Source organism: Cupressus sempervirens, chromosome 11, assembly GCF_028749045.1.
Source record: "Cupressus sempervirens isolate cs-2001-9-10 chromosome 11, ASM2874904v1, whole genome shotgun sequence".
Classification (NCBI taxonomy): Eukaryota; Viridiplantae; Streptophyta; class Pinopsida; order Cupressales; family Cupressaceae; genus Cupressus; species Cupressus sempervirens.
Window position 1 is genome coordinate 775190465 of NC_143128.1, and position 19549 is coordinate 775210013.

A 19549-nucleotide genomic window follows, 5' to 3' on the forward strand; every position below is an offset into this window, starting at 1 on the left:
AAAAAAAACTTTCTGTGCACACCTAGCATTACACGTCATCAATCGTTTGCAGTGTAGCATATTTAAAATATAAATACCTGACCCCACTTTGCCACGTCTCGCAAATGTGCTTCACCACATTACTTAAAAACCTACAACTCTATAATGCAGGGATGCGTTGACCCTTGATCTCTCATAGATCAACGGTGATTGAAAAACACTTCAACTTGGCGTCCTTTCAAACAAAATATCACAATTAAGGTACACGAAGGGTTTACAAAAGGCACTTTGATGTAAATAAAACATTAGGATAAAAAAGCCTGCCAAAATATTTGAAGAAAATACCCTTTTAAAAATTTGAAAATGAGGGCACCACAAAACAAAGACATAACTGATTTTTCACCCAAATATCAAAAATTTTCCTATACTATGAAAAATCAAACCAACGGACAGTATGGGTAAAACCTCTTGGTTATGAGGTAAACATAGATGAAACCAAGGACATTATTGAGGAATTGATTAATGAGCCTGTTTACCCTAAAGTTGCATACTTTGGCACTTATGATGAGGCAAAGGCTAGAATTGAACTTGAAATCAAACTTCCTCAGGTAATCAACAAAGGAAAGAAGAGAATTACCAAACTAAAAACTAGTTCCACTCTTCTATCAACTGAAGGAAAAGGAGATGATATTAAGGATGAAGATGCAGAAGATGAAGAGAAATCAGAGGATGAAGAGCCACTAAAGAAGAAAGCTAAGGTAATTATTACCAAGCCTACCAAGACATCTACTATTGTATTTACAAGAAGATCATATAGGAAGAAAGTGGATAAAGAAGGAGGAGATGTAATCTTCAAGAGGCCTTCACCTACTTTTGAGGAAAGACTCAAAGATATTGAATCAAGATTAGGTATTCCAAATTTCAAAGCACTAAATTATGAGACTAGGATTGTAGAAGAGAAAAGGAAAATAGATGTGTTAGTGTCTAGCATGGGTAAATCACTAGTACATAATCAACAATATATTACTAAATAAACTACTAAAAATTGTAGATATGTTACTAATTTTGATCACATGACCAATAGTAGTTTATTGCCAGACATTTATCTCCCAACCAAATTTGTCACTAAACTATTTTAATCATTTATTAGGTCATTGATTTAGTCATTTATTGTTGTTATTTTGTAGTTTATATGGTAGTTTATTTGATAATTTTGGTAATTTAGTTGGTAGTTTATTTGGTAGTCTATTTGGTAGTATATTTGGTAGTATATATGGTCATATATTTGGTAATATATTTGATAGTTTATTTAATCATTAGTTTTGTCATATTAGGGTACAATGGAATTGAACAACCATCCTCCTACTTATAAAGCAGGTGCTCTTCCATTGAGCTAGTACCATTTAAAGAATAATGCAAAAAAATTGACAAATCTGTCCTCCCAACATTAGATCTAACATGATCATGGTCACTATAACATGATATACTCTTCTCAAAGAACACAGATTTTAGTTATTATGAAAAATAATAATCTAAATCTTTATCAATAATAATTCAACAATTTTAAATTCTTTTGTTCAAGCATTTTGAAATTGTATTTCATGTCAATTAAACTTCTCCAAATTATTGTAGCGATAGACTCTCATAAAATATAATTTGGATCACTTTGGCCACACACAAGTATTTTTTCTTGTGCTAACTTCTCAAGAAAAAGATACAAATGATTATGCAATTTATGTCAAGAAAATAGACCTTTGTATTAAATAAAAACATCAAACCCCATTAAAAAAATCACATCTATTAAAAACTATGAAACACAATCAATTTAAATCCTCACTTTTTAACATATGGAGGTGCCAAAGGATCAAATATTTCCTCTTCCTTATGCTCAAGTGTTCATAACACCTTATGTTGACATTTATTGAAGCTTAGTCTACAAAAAACATAAAAATAGGAATTTGATAAAACCAAGGCACATGAAAAGAAAGTTTTTTTATAAATGATCTATAATTAAGTTATTCCTAGTAATACGAAAAGTGGTGCCAATTCATAAATTAAACAAAGAAGTAAATAATATATTTATGATAAATTTCTTATAAAAACCTATAACAAAAGGAAATAATGGAATAGTAAGTTTGGTAAGAAATGACTATGCTTCACCTATTGATAACCCCAATTATAGGATAAGCCCCAGAACCATACATTGATGGATCCTGAGATGGTTGATCATAAGTACCATAAACTTCATATCTTTGACCATAATATAATGTCCCCTTTTCATAGCTAGATTTGAATGATAATAGAGCCTAAATACAAAGTTAAACAAAAAAATTAAATTAAATATAATAATAATCATAACAATAATGTTATTCAAATAAATAATAATACACTATGAAATATTATTATTCAAATTGTTATAATAAACAAATAAAGTATTTTTAATAATATTACATAATATAATTTATTATAAAAATATGATTAAGAAGTAACATATAACATAATATCATGAATCATCTATTTTAAGATGATGAATGGAATTAAAATAGAATATTAAATTATGATTATAACCTTATCCCAAGTCAATATTTTAATATTACAAATATAATAATAAATCTAATTAATATAAAAATATATAAAAAATAACATATAATTATAAATAAAATAATAACAAACATCAAATAAGATAAAGCTACATGCACTTAGTCACATCACTTCAAAGGGATATATATAGAAATGTGATAAGTAGCTTACATTGCTATCACAATTGGGCACTTCCCAATAGTCATCTGCATCCACAAGAAATAAACATATCTATTAGATCCAAAATCTTACTATTTTGGAAAAAAATCAGTATTTTCAAAGAATGCCCGACTATATTTCCATATATATATCCCATTCAAGATAACCCACTTAACATAAAATGATCAACTGCATAAACAAAAAGAAAAAAATGACATTCAAAATATTCAAATTGAAAATCAAATTACCCCTGACTGACATCTAGATTGTAATATCAAGAGGTGTGTTTGTTGATTTCTTTGGTATGTTCTAGCTAATCTCTTTATTAGTTTGAACAATTGCATTAGTTTTTGGAGGAAATGATGTGGATTTGGTTTGTCCTCAATTTACATGGTAAAATATCAAGAAAAAATCCTAGTGATATACCTTTATTATATCTAGTTCATCCCATATACTAATAATACCTTCCCTAGCCACCTCTAGTGAAGACCATAATGGCAGCCTTAGATTAGGATCATAGGACAATAAACTACCAGAATCTCTAGCCATTTTGATTGCTACCAAATTTGCAAACCTATAGGGTTCTGCACTCAAATTGATTGATCCGTAATGGAAAATCTTTGCATGTAATCAAAAATTAATCTATTATCATTAATTAACAACATCAAGAACTAGACAGAATTGGATGATAGAGAAAAGGCAGATACAGATCATCAATGATTCATCAATAACTTGATGAAAATTTAAGGCATGTTAAAAAATATTTAATAAAAATTTCTAATTCCAATCAATGTTTCTTAACATTTCCTATTTGATAAGGTCCACATCAAGTTCTGATGCATCCAATAGCATATTTACACTGGGATTTATGAAAAAGATGAATTCTCATTCACTGTCAGCTCTTAATGTTGCAAATGCCAAAGCAGTTTGAGCGTCAAAATCAAAACGAATGCCTCTGTGGTTGATGCAGGAGCATATAGAGGTATAAGGGCAATCCTATGTCATCCAAAAAAATGTATTTAGACTTAGTTTTTATTTCATGTATTTTCATTTCTAGATACCCATTTGGGTCAAATAAAGGTTCCAACTATCATAGTTCCACTATTAGTGTTCTAGGTTAGAGTTTTTAATCACCTTGGGGTACATGTAAATGCCAAAAAAATAGGAGTATGTAATTGAGCCATCATTTTGGTGAACTAGAAGGTTTAAATTGGCTAGATTAATGTAATTTTAATTTAGACCATTCTAGAAAAAGAATCAAGTCAAAAGGCCCCACGGTTTGAAAGTTATTGCAATTTTTTAGTTTCTAGAGACCTCCTAAGAATGCTTCAAAGTTATGTTAGGGGCATTAAATGACCTTGAAAAGGGCCAAAAAATGGGGGACAAGAAAAGCTCATCCATAGGGCTATAAAGCACTTCAATAGCTTTTCAAAAATGGAAACAGTTTTTCAATCGGAGCTACAGTTCAAAAGTTATGCCTCCCAGAAGTTTGGTTACCATTTTTGGATTTTTCTAATTTTGTGCCAACTTCTAATGCGACTTCTAGAGCCTTCTATTTGGTCGGTGGATACCAACTAGCACTTTCTAGAATGCATTCCTAATCCTTAACCCTCTGGGGTCTATTTAAGAACATTTTTGCCATTGTAAAAGGTAGTTAGGAGTAGAGTTTTAGAGAAGGTACTGGGAGAAGAATTTATTTCTAGATTTATGCTATTGTAAGCCCATAGGGCACGTTTTGGAGTTTGTTTCTCTACACTAAGTGTACTAGCATATTTTTATAGTTAATAAAATTTTTCCTTTCCTATTGTGTCCATTCTAAGCTTGGGTCATGTCCCCATCAAGTGGTATAAGAGTTGGTTTTCCTGAGTGTGTAGACAGACCGCCGATTGTGAGGTAGTTTGCACCAGGACTGTGTGGTTGTGGGTTTGAATTAAGAAGATGCCTTCATGAAGAGAGTATGGTGGAAGGGCTAGAGCTATTAATTCTAAGGAGGTTAGAGCCCTCCAAAGGAAGGTACAAGCATTGCAGGAGGAGCTTCGTAGAGGAACAAATGTTACTATAGGTGACAAAAGTGAGGATGACAATGAAGAAGAATAAATTGGACCAGAAGGGGAATTTGATGGGGAAGTTCTAAATCAGGTAGAGGAAAGGCTTTTTAGGGCCATTACTAAGTTTGGAAAAAGACCTACGATTGATGTGGGTGTATTTTTAGGAAATTTGAAACCAGATGAGTGGATTGATTGGATCAATGAACTGGAAGAGTACTTTGAGTATGAGGATATCAGGGATCCAGATAGGGTTAAGTTTGCAAAGGCCAAACTGAAAGGCCATGCCAAAATTTGGTGGGAAGAGGTTCAATTAGAAAGAAATAGAAGAGGAAAGGATAAGATCACAAGGTGGGATCGCATGGTGGACAAATTGAAGAAGCAGTTCATTCCTATTGACAATGAGCTTGATTTGTTTAAGAAGATGCATGGGTTAAAGCAAGCAGGAAAATTAGTCTAGGAATATATAGAGGATTTTTATTGACTTTTGACTAGAGCAGGGCATGTAGAAGCAAATAACGAGAAGGTTGCTCGTTATATCAGTGGGTTGTGACCTAGCATCCACGAGGAATTAAGTCTGGTAAGAATGACCAGTGTTGAAGAGGCATACCCGTTTTCCCTACGAGTTGAAGAGAAGCTAAATAAGAGGTTTGAAGGGAGACAAAGAGGGTGTGGTCAAGGAGGAAGGGGTAGTGGTAGGTCATCTGGAGGCCAAAATGAAATCCAAAAGAAAAATGAAGATGCGGGTACTAGTAGGAACCAAAGGAATGAGGGTTTCAACCACTCTCATGATCAAGACTTTGGAAATCAGAGAGGAAGAGGTAGAGGAAATCGACGAGGAAGAGGAGGCTTCTGTGGTACCTATTTCCATTGCAATGAAGAAGGTGATCATTCCTTTGAATGCCCTCAATGACAAGGAAGGACATATAGGAGAGTTCAGGGTCAAGCTAGGGTTGCTCATGTGGATGAGGATGCACAATCATCACATTCAGAGGATGCAAAAAGATGAGAGACTTTAGTAAATAAAAGGGTCCTACTAAGTGGTGAGATTGAACTAGGACAAAGGTGGAGTTTATTCCGTACCAAGTGCAAGTGTGAGGATAAATGTTGTGATGTGATTATTGATGGTGGTAGCACTAATAACTTGGTATCAGAGGAGATAGTCTCTAAGCTAAAGCTCAAGAGGGAGAAACACCCCCAACCCTATCAGATTACTTGGGTGAAAGATGATCATAAGGTCTTGGTAAGTGAACAATGTTTAGTGAAATTCAAAATTGGGAGTTACCATGATGAAGTTCTCTGTGATTTTATTCCAATGCATGTTTTCCATCTATTGATGGGTAGATCATGGCAGTTTGATAGGCATGCAGTACATGATGGTCATGCAAACACATACTCTCTAACAAAGGATGGAGTTTGCCACAAACTGAAGCCCATGAAAAAGGAAGGCAAAAAGGTATGTAGTAGTGCTAGGATTTGTCTTGTTGATGGAAGAAATTTTTTAGATGGCATGAAACATCAACGTATGTGCTATGCTTTGATTCTTAGGAAAGATAAAGAAGGTACTAGTGAAATACCACTTCAAGTTTCAAATTTACTAGGTGAGTTTGGAGATATCATCTCTGATAATGTTCCAGAAGGATTGCCACCAGTAAGGAAAATTAGTCAACAGATACATTTAATCCCAGTAGCTAGTTTTCCTAACAAGGCTGCTCACAGGATGACTCCTACTGAAACTGAGGAGCTAAACAGATAGGTGTAGGAGCTATTGAGGAAGGGCTTGATTCGAGAGAGCCTAAGTCCATGTGTAGTACCTACAATACTAGCACCAAAGAAGGGTGGAGAGTGGAGGATGTGTACAGACTCTTGAGCTATAAATAGGATAACCATCAAGTATCAGTTTCCTTTGCCAAGAATGGATGATCTTATGGACTGCTTGAGTGGAGCTCGGTACTTCACAAAGATAGATCTCAAGAGTGGTTATAACTAGATATGGATTCGAGAAGGAGATGAGTGGAAAACAACCTTCAAGACCAAGGAGGGTCTTTATGAGTTGTTAGTCATGCCCTTTGGATTGACGAATGCCCCAAGCACCTTCATGCGGCTTATGAATGAGGTAATTAAGAAGTTCTTGAGAAAATTTGTTATTGTCTATTTGGATGATATTTTAATTTTCAGCAAGACTTTGGAAGAACATTTATTGCATATTCGTAGTGTCCTTGAAAGGTTAAGGTAAGAGAAATTGTTAATTAATCTCAAGAAGTGTATCTTTGCAAAAAGGGAGCTAGTCTACTTAGGGTTTGTTATATCACCTAAAGGTCTCGGAATGGATCCAGAGAAGGTAAAAGCCATCTTGGAATGGCCTGCTCCAAGGTCTGCTACTGAGGTAAGATCATTCCATGGTCTGGTTAATTTTTACAGGAAGTTCATCAACAATTTTAGTGGCATATTTGCACCTCTGACTAACACAATAAGAGGGGATAGAAAAGAGTTCAAATGGACTATGGTAGCTGCAAGAAGTTTTGAATTGCTGAAGAAGAAGGTGACAAAACAACCTGTGTTGGCATTTCTAGATTTTAGAAAGGTGTTCTAGGTGGATTGTGATGCTAGTGGCAGTGCTATTGGGGCTGTATTAATCCAATAAGGTAAGCCTATTGCATATTTTAGTGAAAAATTGAATGATGTGAAAATGAAGTATTCTATTTATGATCAAGAGTTCTATGCAATAGTTCAAGCCTTAAAGAAATGGATGCATTATTTGTTGCCAGAGGAATTTGTTTTATATACTGATCACTAGGAATTACAGTACCTAAATAGCTAAGGTAAATTGAATCATAGGCATATGAAGTGGGTAGAGTTCTTGTAGAGCTATACATTTGTGTTGAAGCATAGAAGTGGAAAATATAACAAGGTTGTAGATGCACTAAGTAGGAGATAGTTGTTGCTTAGAGTAATGCAGGTTGAAGTAGTTGGGTTTGATGAACTCAAGAATCTGTACTCTAAGGATCCTGATTTTGCTAAAGTGTGGAAAGCTTGTAAAGAGCCTGTTGCTATAGACAGAACTAAGTGGTTAGACTATCTGATTCAGGATGGTACGTTATTCAAGGGCAGTCAATTATGCATTCCAAGGAGTTCCATGAGGGAAAATCTGATTAAGGTGAAACAAAGTGGAGGGATGGTAGGATATTTTGGTCAAGATAAGACCATTTCCATTCTTGGAGAACATTATTTTTAGCCTCAAATTTCATAGGATGTGAAGAAGTTTGTACAGAGTTGTCAGATTTGTCAAGTGGCCAAGGGATTTAGTCACAATACTGGACTATACTAGCCATTGCTTGTTCCATCAAAGCCATGGGAGGACATAAGTATGGATTTTGTTCTTGGATTTTTGAGGACACAAAGGGGTAATGACTCAGTATTTGTGGTGGTTGATAGGTTCTCCAAAATGGCACATTTCATTCCGTGGCACAAAACTCATGATGTTGTCCATATTGAAAACTTGTTTTTTAGAGAGGTGGTAAGATTACATGGTCTCCCAAGCAGTATAGTTTCTGACAGAGATACTAAATTTGTGGGGTATTTCTGGAGAACATTGTGGAAGAATTTGAGAATAGACTTGAAATTCAGTTCCACACATCACCCGCAAACGGATGGCCAAACATAATTGGTAAACAAAAGTTTGGGCAATTTGCTAAGATGTTTCATTAGGGATAAGCCCAAGGGGTGGAATTTGATTCTACCACAAGTAGAGTTTGCTTACAATAACACTATAAATAGGAGTATTGGTAGATCACCATTCCAAATTGTATATGGAAGTAGCCCAAGGACTGCACTAGAATTGAGGAAGATAGAGTAAGGGGAGAGGACAAGTGCTGAAGCTAGAGAATTTGCTGAACATATCAAGCATCTACATGAGGAGGTTTAGGCACACATTAGCAAGATGAATCAAGAGTATAAAGCTAGGGCTGATCAAAGGAGAAGACATAAGGAATTTCAAGTAGGGGATCTAGTCATGGTACACTTAAGAAAAGAAAGATTTCCAGCCAATACTTACAACAAGCTAAAAATGAAGAAATTTTGCCCCTGCAAAATTCTGAAGAAACATGACTTAGGAAATGCATATGAGGTGGAGTTGCTGGATGGTATTCAAATTTATCCTATTTTCAACATTTCAGACTTAACAAAGTATCATGATGATGGTGTAGATGAGGAGCTGATGTTAGAGCCATGTCCAATTCCTACTTCTAAGAAGGAGGAGATAGAGGAGATTATGGATAGTCATGTGGGTAGGAGTACCAGACATAGGCAGTATGAAGAGTATTTGGTCAAGTGGAAATGATGGTCGATCAAGGACTCAACTTGGATATTAGCAGCTGAGGTTTCCCATTTGGGATTTCCTCTACCATTCATAAAGTGATAGGGTCACTTTTCAATCTACCTTGGGTGTCTAATGCAGGAGCATCTAGAGGTATAAGGGCAATCCTGTGTCATCCAAAAAAATGTATTTAGACTTCATTTTTGTTTCATGTGTTTTCATTTTTGGATACCCATTTGGGTCAAATAAAGATTCCAACTCTCACAGTTCCACTATTAGTGTTCTGGGTTAAAGTTTTTAATCACCTTGGGGTACGTGTAAATGCCAAAAAAATAGTAGTTTGTAATTGAGCCATCATTTTGGTGAACTAGGTGTAAATTGGCCAGATGAATGTAATTGTAATTTAGAGCATTCTAGAAAAAGAATAAGGTCAAAAGGCCCCACGGTTTGAAAGTTATTGCAGTTTATCGATTTCTGGAGAGCTCCTAAGAATTCTCCAAAGTTAGGTTAGGGGAATTAAATAACCTTGAAAAGGGCCAAAAAATGGGGGATGAGAAAAGCTCATCCATAGGGCTATAGAGCGCTTCAAGAGCTTTTCAAAAATATAAACGGTTTGTCAATCGGAGCTACGGTTCAAAAGTTATGCCTCCCAGAAGTTCGGTTACCATTTTTGGATTTTTCTAATTTTGTGCCAACTTCTAATGCGACTTCTAGAGCCTTCTATTTGGTCGGTTGTTGCCAAATAGCACTTTCTAGAATGTATTCCGAATCCTTAACCCTCTGGGGTCTATTTAAGAACATTTTTGGCATTGTAAAAGGCAGTTACGAGTGGAGTTTGAGAGAAGGTACTAGGAGAAGAATTTATCTCTAGATTTATGCTATTGTAAGCCCATAGGGCATGTTTTGGAGTCTATTTCTCTGCACTAAGTGTACTAGCATATTTTTATAGTTAATAAAATTATCCCTTTCCTATTGTGTCCATTTTGAGCTTGGATCATGTCCCCATTAGTGGTCCACCTTATTTTCTTTCATAATATCAGCAATCATATATCCAAATTCATCTCCACCCACCTGGACAGAGATTATTGATGAAAAAAAGAAATGCTTTTAAGTTAACCAGCTAAAAGGTTGACCAATGACACATTAATTTAAATTAACTATTATAAATATGTTACACTCTTTTGTCTCAATACATTAAAATTTGAAATGTAAAACTTTACATGAGACAAAATGATAAGTGCAGAGTACATTTCAGTCAGGGATTCAATTGGCCAAACATCCCATTGTGAATTGGCTTGTTATAGCTCAGACTATCATCATCTTCTACCTTTCCAACAAATGTGGATGAGCCCCCAAGTCTTGATATGCCAACTATAACATTGGCAGGAGCTCCTCCAGCAGCCTTTTTGAATGTAGGTGCTTCTGCTAACAACACCCCAGAAATGGTTGGGACAAAATCATTCAACATTTCCCTAAAGTAGACAACAAGGTCAAATGATTTTCCATTACTATCTTCTACCAAGGCTTTTACAACTGTACAAATACAACATTTTCTGAATTAGTAATGTAGGATGCAATATAGAATAACAAATCATCATTATGAAATGAATTCTCACCCACCTAAAGTCAATTTTATAATATATTGCAGTGCTAATCACTTGTGATGTAGTAATTTTCTAGAGTGCAGTATATATTTGACAACTTTAGAGAAAATATTTGTATGTCATACCCACAAATCCAAATATGCATGTATAGAATATCCACCAATGCCTACTGAAGTAGGGATAAAGACCAGACATTATGCTATTGGATTTGTTTTTCCATTACTCATGTCTAGTAAAGCATTAAGTCCAAAATATCCTAACAAATGTATCGTAAGGCACGATAAAAGAAAAATCCACAAAATAAAAAATCAGCATATTGATCAAATTAGTTAGTGTCTAGTCACAGTCAGTATATCCATTAAACCACATAATGAAGCTTTAATGGTTTTTCCATTAAAGATGAACCATGTAGTTCATTGTATTGTGCATATTTTCTTGATTTTTTAAATTTTTCTAATTGATGTTTGGTGCTGTTTAAATCTTTAATATTCTCATTTTACTCATCATTATTAACCTATTTTACTCAACATTATTAACCTACTGTAGATAATGGCTAGTAAAAAATATGGGGTGATGCTACCTTTTTCATGTTATGATTACTCTGGTATCTAATTCTAATGTCTCCAGTATGTATAGTAATATCATACAATACAATTAGATATATGTGCAAGCTAATCTAATATTTGAGGTTTTCTATCATTGTGTGCATGTTATCTCACTTGGATTTTCTGATACAAATAACAAGTGTGCAGACTTCAGCTACAGTAGAAAAATGAAAAGCAGGGAAGGGGAATCCATAAAACCATATTACCACATCCATGTCAATTTCTCTTCCCAAAACACTTTGATTCTTTTTGCCTTTTTCCAAGATACCCTATGATTAATCGGCTATGAGGTTAGGGGTTAGGAAATAAGAGGTTCATTTAGATGCACATCTTAACCCATGTCCTGGTAAATATATAAGCCAATTAAAAAAAAAATTGGATTTCAACCTTATACCCAATTCACACTACTATACATCCTTTACAAATTTTCAAAATTTTAATATGAAAAATGTCTTCCAACAAGAATACTCTATAATAGATTAATTCCATATGCATGAGGCATTTTCCATGGATTGTGGTCACCATACTTTTTAGATGTAAACACTTGATGAACACAACTTGTCCAATAGTAGGAAAGTTTTAAAGAATCCCTTAAGAGTCCATCATTGTTTCAATCTTTTTCAATGAGAGTAGAATTTTTACTATCATGATAAACTTTTCTAGAAATTCTAAAACACATTCAATAACAAAAAGAGTGTACTAGATGTGTTAGATAGTATACATTAAGCAATTTAACTAATAAGTATTTCTCATCTTTTGTTGGCTTGTGCGTTTGTATATTCAGAAAAGCTTTGTTTTAAGACTTCTAGTTACCAATATTGTTCAACTAGTTGCACAAAAAATTGGTTACTTTTAAGATGAAAATATTGGTTGCTCAAAAAATTGAGACTAAAGAGAGTGAATGCCCAAATTTGGGTGCTTGATTGTAAAAAGTAAAGGTACTAAAGACACATGCACCCAAAGTGAAGGCCTTTTGATGCTCTTAGTCCAAAGGGAAAGAGTCAAAGCCCTTGGATTTGTGAACTCTAAAATTACATGTTAGATGTCCTTGGATGATCAAATTCAGAAGTGGAACCCACTTGGTTTCTTGAACTCTAAAAGAAAATCTTGAGCATTTCCCTAAAGTGAAGAGTAAGTGCTTTAAAAACTATAACTAGTACCAGAAACAAAGAAGATCCTAATTTCTAAATCATTAGATCCTTCCAAATAACATCCAAGTAAAATTCAACATACAATCAACTATAAATAATGGTATAAGATACAATATTGTTTCCTACCCTTCTTAACTAGTTCTAAGTCTAAATAAATAAGGCACATTTACTATCTCCTAGGGAGGATTGCATAAATTAATTGGTACTTGAATGTTATATTTCTTTCCCATTGTATATTGTTAACTAGTATCAGCTTTTATGGAGTACTCCTCAATTTAGATGATGTCACTAGGCAAATGTTCATTGTGGGCTTCACTACCATCCATGTCAGATTGTAGAGAGTTGATATCGATTGATTACCATGCTGTCTGAAACCTAGTGCTTTACAAGGAAATGGGGATTTCATATCAGCATGGCTTTCAATGTCATTGTGATCTAGAATTTCAAAACCATTAGAATCCATTCCATCACAATGACACGCTTGTCCATTATGAGCTTCATTTAGCATGTATTTTTTCACCTACTCCAATTTAAGCGTAATTCTCCATAGTACATTCAAACTTCTACTCTTCTAAGCACTTTTCTATGCATGGAAGAACCTTTCCATTTGCAAAAAGTATAGCAACTCATTGTTCACTGCAAGGAATGTGTATAAAAATCCATTTCAAAACCTTTTCCCCTAACTATTCCCTACTACATTTCATCTTTGATTTGACCAAAAATGAGAATGTCCCTCTAGTTCTTGAATTTCCCCATTTGGGAATCTTTGCTTTTACAGAGACATCTTCAACAGCTTGAGATAGATATTAAACTTAAATATTTCCTTCATTTTAGCTTTCATTTTCAAAAACTCAGTCAAAATTTTATTCTCTTGCACTTTTTTGTGTTACCTTCTACAAGTGATCTATAGCTTTCATTTTTTTGTCATTTTCGTTTAATTGTAACTTTTCATATTCTAAAACTCATTCAAAATTTTATTCTCTTACACTTTTTTGTCTAAATGTTTGTAACTGATCTACAACTTTGATGCTTCATCAAAGAATGATTAGAAGAAAAGATTCTAAAATTCATTCAAATTTTTATTCAGTACTTGGGTATAAGTGACCTATCACTTTTATAATTTTGTCATTTGTTCACTTATGGCCTATACTATAAACCACATTGCATTGCACTATCAACCACAAACCAACAATAGCCTCTCAACCATTTTCTACCAACTCTTTCCAATGCTTTCAATGTACAACAGTAACCACATTTGCACATGAACCTTTCTTGCAATGTGTAATAGATAGTGTAGATGAAACCGTCAATTGTACTATTCATGGCAAGCTACTAGAATAACATATACCAGAATTAGAAAGGATGCCATTTGAGATTACAAATTGAACATGTCAATTATCATCTACCTCATGCAACATTTCAAGATACATCATACATTTTCACTTGCATTAGATGGCAATATAATTTTAGTTGAAAAGGCTCCAGAAAGTGTAAGCTCAAGAGCCTTTTCTTTTTTATACCAAACAATCTATCCACTGTACACTTCAATCTTCACTCTCTAATATACTCATTTGTTCTACATTTCATCTATAATTGTAGAGACTATGAAAAGAGAAACAATTTTGAGGAGATCTATAGCTGACTTCAAACTAACAAATGCCAAGATCAGCATATACTCTTCAATGGTCGTAGCTTCATATGTTGCTATATTAAAGATGTTGAAAACAAGTTACTGTATATATCTAACTAATTTTTCTCGTACATACACAATGAAGATCAACAGTCATGGACAACATTTCCAACAATATTGCACATATTTCGAAGTCCATGTCTGCACATATTTTGAAGTCTATGTCTATGGATGTTAAATTTTGCTGTTGCTATATTAAGTCCTCATGCTATAATATAAATTCTTTAGTTTGACCATGATGTTAGGAATATTTCAAAGTCAAGTTCTATGGATGTTCAATTTTTTTATTGCTATATTAAGTCCTCATGTTATAATCTAACTACTTTAGTTTGATCATAATGTTTAACTTTCATGTTTGATGGGGACACAACCCAAGCATAGAATGGACACAACAGGAAAGGGAAAATTTTATTAACTTTGTAAATAAGCTAATACATTCAGTACAGAGGAAATAGACTTCAAAATAGGCCCTATGGGCTTACAATAGCATAAAATTGGAGATAATTTCTTCTCCCAGTACCTTCTCTCAAACTCCACTCCGAACTACCTTTTACAATACCAAAAATGTTCTTAAATAGACCTCGGAGGGTTAAGGATTAGAAATACATTCTAGAAAGTGCTAGTTGGCATCCACCAACCAAATAGAAGGCTCTGATAGTTGCATTAGAAGTTGGCAAAAAATTAGAAGAATCCAGAAATGGTAATCGAACTTTCAAGAGGCATAACTTTTGAACCGTAGCTCCGATTGACGAATCGTTTACATTTTTGGAAAGCTCTCAAAGCACTCTATAGCCTTATGGATGAGATTTTATCATCCCCCATTTTTTGGCCCTTTTTGAGGTCATTTAATGCCACTAACCTAACTTTGAAGCATTCTTAGGAGGTCTCTAGAAACTAAAAAATTGCAATAACTTTCAAACCATGGGGCCTTTTGACCTAATTCTTTTTCTGGAATGCTCTAAATTACAATTACATTCATTTGGCCAATTTACACCATCTAGTTCACCAAAATGATGGCTCAATTACATACTCCTATTTTTTTGACATTTACACGTATCCCAAGGTGATTAAAAACTCTAACCTAGAACACTAATAATGGAACTGTGAGAGTTGGAACCTTTATTTTACCCAAATGGGTGTCTAGAAATGAAAAGACATGAAATAGAAACTAAGTCTAAGTACATTTTTTAGGATGACACAGGATTGCCCTTATACCTCTGGATGCTCCTGCATCAATGTTTCTATGTTTATGTACTCATGTTGCTCATGTTGCTGCTATGTTTAGATAATCATGCTATTGCTATCTTATGCACTCATTCTATAATGTAAGTGCTTTAGTTTGATCACAATGTTTAACTTTTTTGGTGCTATGTTTATGTACTCATACTATACTCAATGTGGCAAAAATAATACACATTATGTTTACAAGTTGTTCTAGCACTGACAAGATTTGTTGTTAGCTTGAGTATAACGAATATGCTAACATCACCTAGCTATGTCCTCAATAGGAGACTACCAAAGGCAAGGACTGGTGTTGTACACAACCTTAACAAGAATGATATTGTCATGATATATAATTTCAAAGAACATTCATGATTGGAGAGAAGAAAAATAAAAAGAAAGTGTAATATTATTAAGAAAAATCTGAAGAAAACTTGTGATGTGACTTGGATTGTTCTTTTCTTCAAAAGAGAATAAAAATCACCTGCCATGAGTTGTCTGAGTAAAAACAATTACATCTACTCCCAATCTCATTGTGCTTGTTTTAAAGCCATTACCGTCTGCATACATAAATGGATAGGAATAAATTTAACAATGAAAATAGCTCATATACAGTGATGCAATAATCAATTAAATTGGTTCAATAAGTATGTGATTATTTCCTCAAAAAATTCAATGGTTTTTTATGCAATGACCGAAGTAGCTAATCTTCCTGTGATATACATTATACTATAGTAGTGTCTGTGTTCTTCATAGAATATCCATACCTCATAAAAAGAACCAAATTTAGAATGGATGTCCTATTTGGAATGAATCCTCCTATGTAGCAGGGTATGTGTACATAGCCATGACTTTAGATGAGGAGTATTTGTGAGTATACACAACCATCATTTTGTCTATTCTAAAACATGCCTCTTCCATAAAAATTATTTTTCCATTTTTTGCTATCTTACCAGGACCTACTATTGCATAGGGTTCTACAATCGGAATTTCCTTTCCTAAACTTTAAGGTTTAATTTTTTGATGAAACCCCTATTAATGGCCCCATTTCGAGTTCTACCAAGGAAGCTTTAGAGAAGCTTTTGAATTATGCTTGAATTTATCTGGAAGATGATCTGCCATCTTGCATCGAGATGGTAATTAATCTGTGTTCTTATCTTATTGCAATTGATGATATTGAAAAGCTATGGCAAATCGAGCTCGGGGAGAATCCAATCAGAGCCCTTAAGTATCGCCATGCGAATCTGACGAGCTATTTGATAGAGGCCTTCTAATCGAATGGCTATTTGGTGAAAAAATTTGTGTGGAGGAGGTTGTGTGATTTCAATACAGGTTTAATGGTTATTGATATACTAAAATGAAATCAAAATAATTATAGGGTAATGGTGAAGTAGTAGATGAGAATCTAGAAAGAGAAAAGAATCTCTGCCTCCATTTTTTTTGGGTATTTGGGGGAAAGGTGAAAGGTGTGGATCACAAGTGAAGGGATAATGCAATGGGCAGATGCTGATCATTGCATTTGAGGCTAGGGAGTCTATTACATTAGAGCGAAAGGGTAAAACCCTAGCTTCGCTTGGATTTCAAAAGACCCTACCCAATTGAACACCCTCTTCTCTCCATATGACTAGTGACTTCGAATTAAGTTTTATATTTGGAAATACAAATGTTCTTGCATAATAATTCACATAGATTTATAATTGGTAGTGTAATGTTAAAATATCATAGAAAACATGATGTCTTAATAATAATAATAAGGACATCTACTAAAAGTTAGGGGTCTTATTAATGTGTAGAAAACATCATTATCTTTTCAATATTTTTTTATTACAAATAAAATTCATGTTAAAACATGTAAATATTTTGAAAAAATAAATCAAATTTCAATTTTAAATTAAAATATAATAAATTAAATATATAAAATAAAATAAATAAACATCTAAAATTAATTAATTATAAATTATATCTAAAAATAAAGTTAAAAAATAATTAATTAGATATTTAAAAAATTTAACTTAATTACTAAATAATAGAATTTTTGAATGAATAAATAAATAAAGCTCATAAAATATAAATTACGTTTAATGTTAATAGTAAAGTCCACTCTAATTAGAGAAGTTTTTGGGATGGGTGACATGGGTGACAACTTCGGAAATCTTAATGCTTCACTAGCAGAATCACCTAAATGCAACACATTAAGTGTTTTCATTCTCATGAGAGACTGGTTCTTGTGAACCAACAAATATGGTTCAATTGCAATATCACAACCTTTGAATTGTGATCAAATGTAAAAGAAGCAAGTCTCACTCTAGTAGCCATTATTTATCTATTATATTTATAATATTAAAATAATATATAATTTAATTAAGGATGATAACATACAATTTTAGAAAAGACAATTTAATAATATTTAGGTTCTATGTATTATCTTATCTGCATAAAATATCATTTGAATTAGAGTAGCTATTTATAACATAACATTTATAAAATAATTATCTAGTATAAAGTTTGTATGATGTAGAATTGTGGAACAATCATATATTATTCTAATTATAATATAATAGTCACATTATTTTTGCAATTAATATATGTCTCATCTATTTTGAATGAAAAATAGAAACTTCAATAAATATACATTTATATCATCCTATCTAAACAAAATAGTTTATAAAACTCACTTCATTATTTTTTAAAACCATAATTTTTTTAGCCAATGAATATGAAGATAATTATTTTTCATAATTAACTTTAAAAATGTGCATGTATACTTTACAAAGAAATTTAAATTTAAAAAATATATAAACAAAACTTAGTTATAATTGGTTGATATATTTTATTTTAATAACAAGTTAACAAAACTCTTTGCAATAGTAGCTGAAAAGAATATAGGCAAAAATTTCATTTATTTAGTAATTTTAGTTTTTTTAATCAATTACTTGCAATTTTTTTGATGACCAAATTAGTCATTTATTTTGGTCATTTATACTTTAAAATTACAAAAAATAGTAGAATTTGATCATTTTTAGTCATGAGACTAAAATTTTTAGTCTTGTGACTAAATGTTTTAGTCATGTAGTCATTTATTTGTCAAATTTCTACTAATGAATGGAAGTATTCTCCAAATCAGCTTGCTCAACAAATTTTGAGTGATCTAATGGAGAATATCAAGCCAAGATGGGATAATGCCATGAAAACTACATTACACATATATGAGAAGACCTTGAGGCAACTCATGCCAAGTTTGGATGACAAGGAGGTAAAGGAATCTCTGAAGAAAAATTAAGGAAAGCTTACTTTAAGATTCAACACTTGTCATATATTGTTGAATGACATTGAACATATGATAAGGAATGCTACAAACATATGGAAGAATATTTATCTTCTTCACAAGCTAAGTGATTTTGTTGTCAATGTCAGTGATAAGGATGAAGGTGATGATAAACAAGAAAAAGATGTGGAAATTGATAATGAAGAAGTTACTCATTATGAAAATGTAGATGATGACGAAGAGGATTAGGGGTAGGAAGCTACCAAGGAATATTTTCTAGATGTACAAGATACTAAGGAGACTAACCTAGAGAAAAATTTTGTGGCAGTCATAGCCTCACTTCCTCATTTTCCATGCAAAACACTAAAAACATTAAGCCTAGAGAAAGTGTTAGTAGGATTGATTGCGACAAGCATTTCATCTACCAAGCAACTAGCACTTCCCTCTACATCAAATTTGGTAAATCCAAGTATTTCTACTATAGGTATTTTAGGAATAAGTGCAATATCTATAGCTAGTCCTACTATTTCTACAATTGTTTCCATTCTTGGCATGCAATTAATAAGTGCAAAAACAATTGTGACCAAGTCTCAACCAAGTACATTTTTTTTGGGTGAAGGAAAAGAGAAGGAAGAAGACATACATCTTAATGAGGAGATTATAATTCCAAATTGGGACATCTCAAATCTCAATCCTAATCAGATGCATGTTTTTGGAGAAATTTTTCAGAAGAAAGCCAAGTAGTAGAGGCTTAGAGAAGAAAGGAATAAGGAATTCCAAATAATAGAAGATGTAAAGAATATCCTTGCAGAGGCATTAAACATAGAGGTTGATACTTCTCAACCAATTTTGAGCCAATTAGCAGAGGTAGTCCAAAAATTCAATAATGATTTCAATAGACAAGAGAAATTGTTGCAGAGAGTTGAGAAGAATTT

At 33.1% G+C, this 19549-nt stretch overlaps 2 pseudogenes; one reads left to right on the forward strand and one right to left on the reverse strand.

Moving 5' to 3' along the window:
* Positions 1–1621: 1621 nt before the first annotated feature.
* LOC149531896 (putative fructokinase-7) lies at positions 1622–10606 on the reverse strand (annotated as a pseudogene).
* Positions 10607–11231: 625 nt separating this feature from the next.
* Positions 11232–16977, forward strand: LOC149531897 (putative galacturonosyltransferase-like 4 pseudogene; annotated as a pseudogene).
* Positions 16978–19549: the final 2572 nt, after the last annotated feature.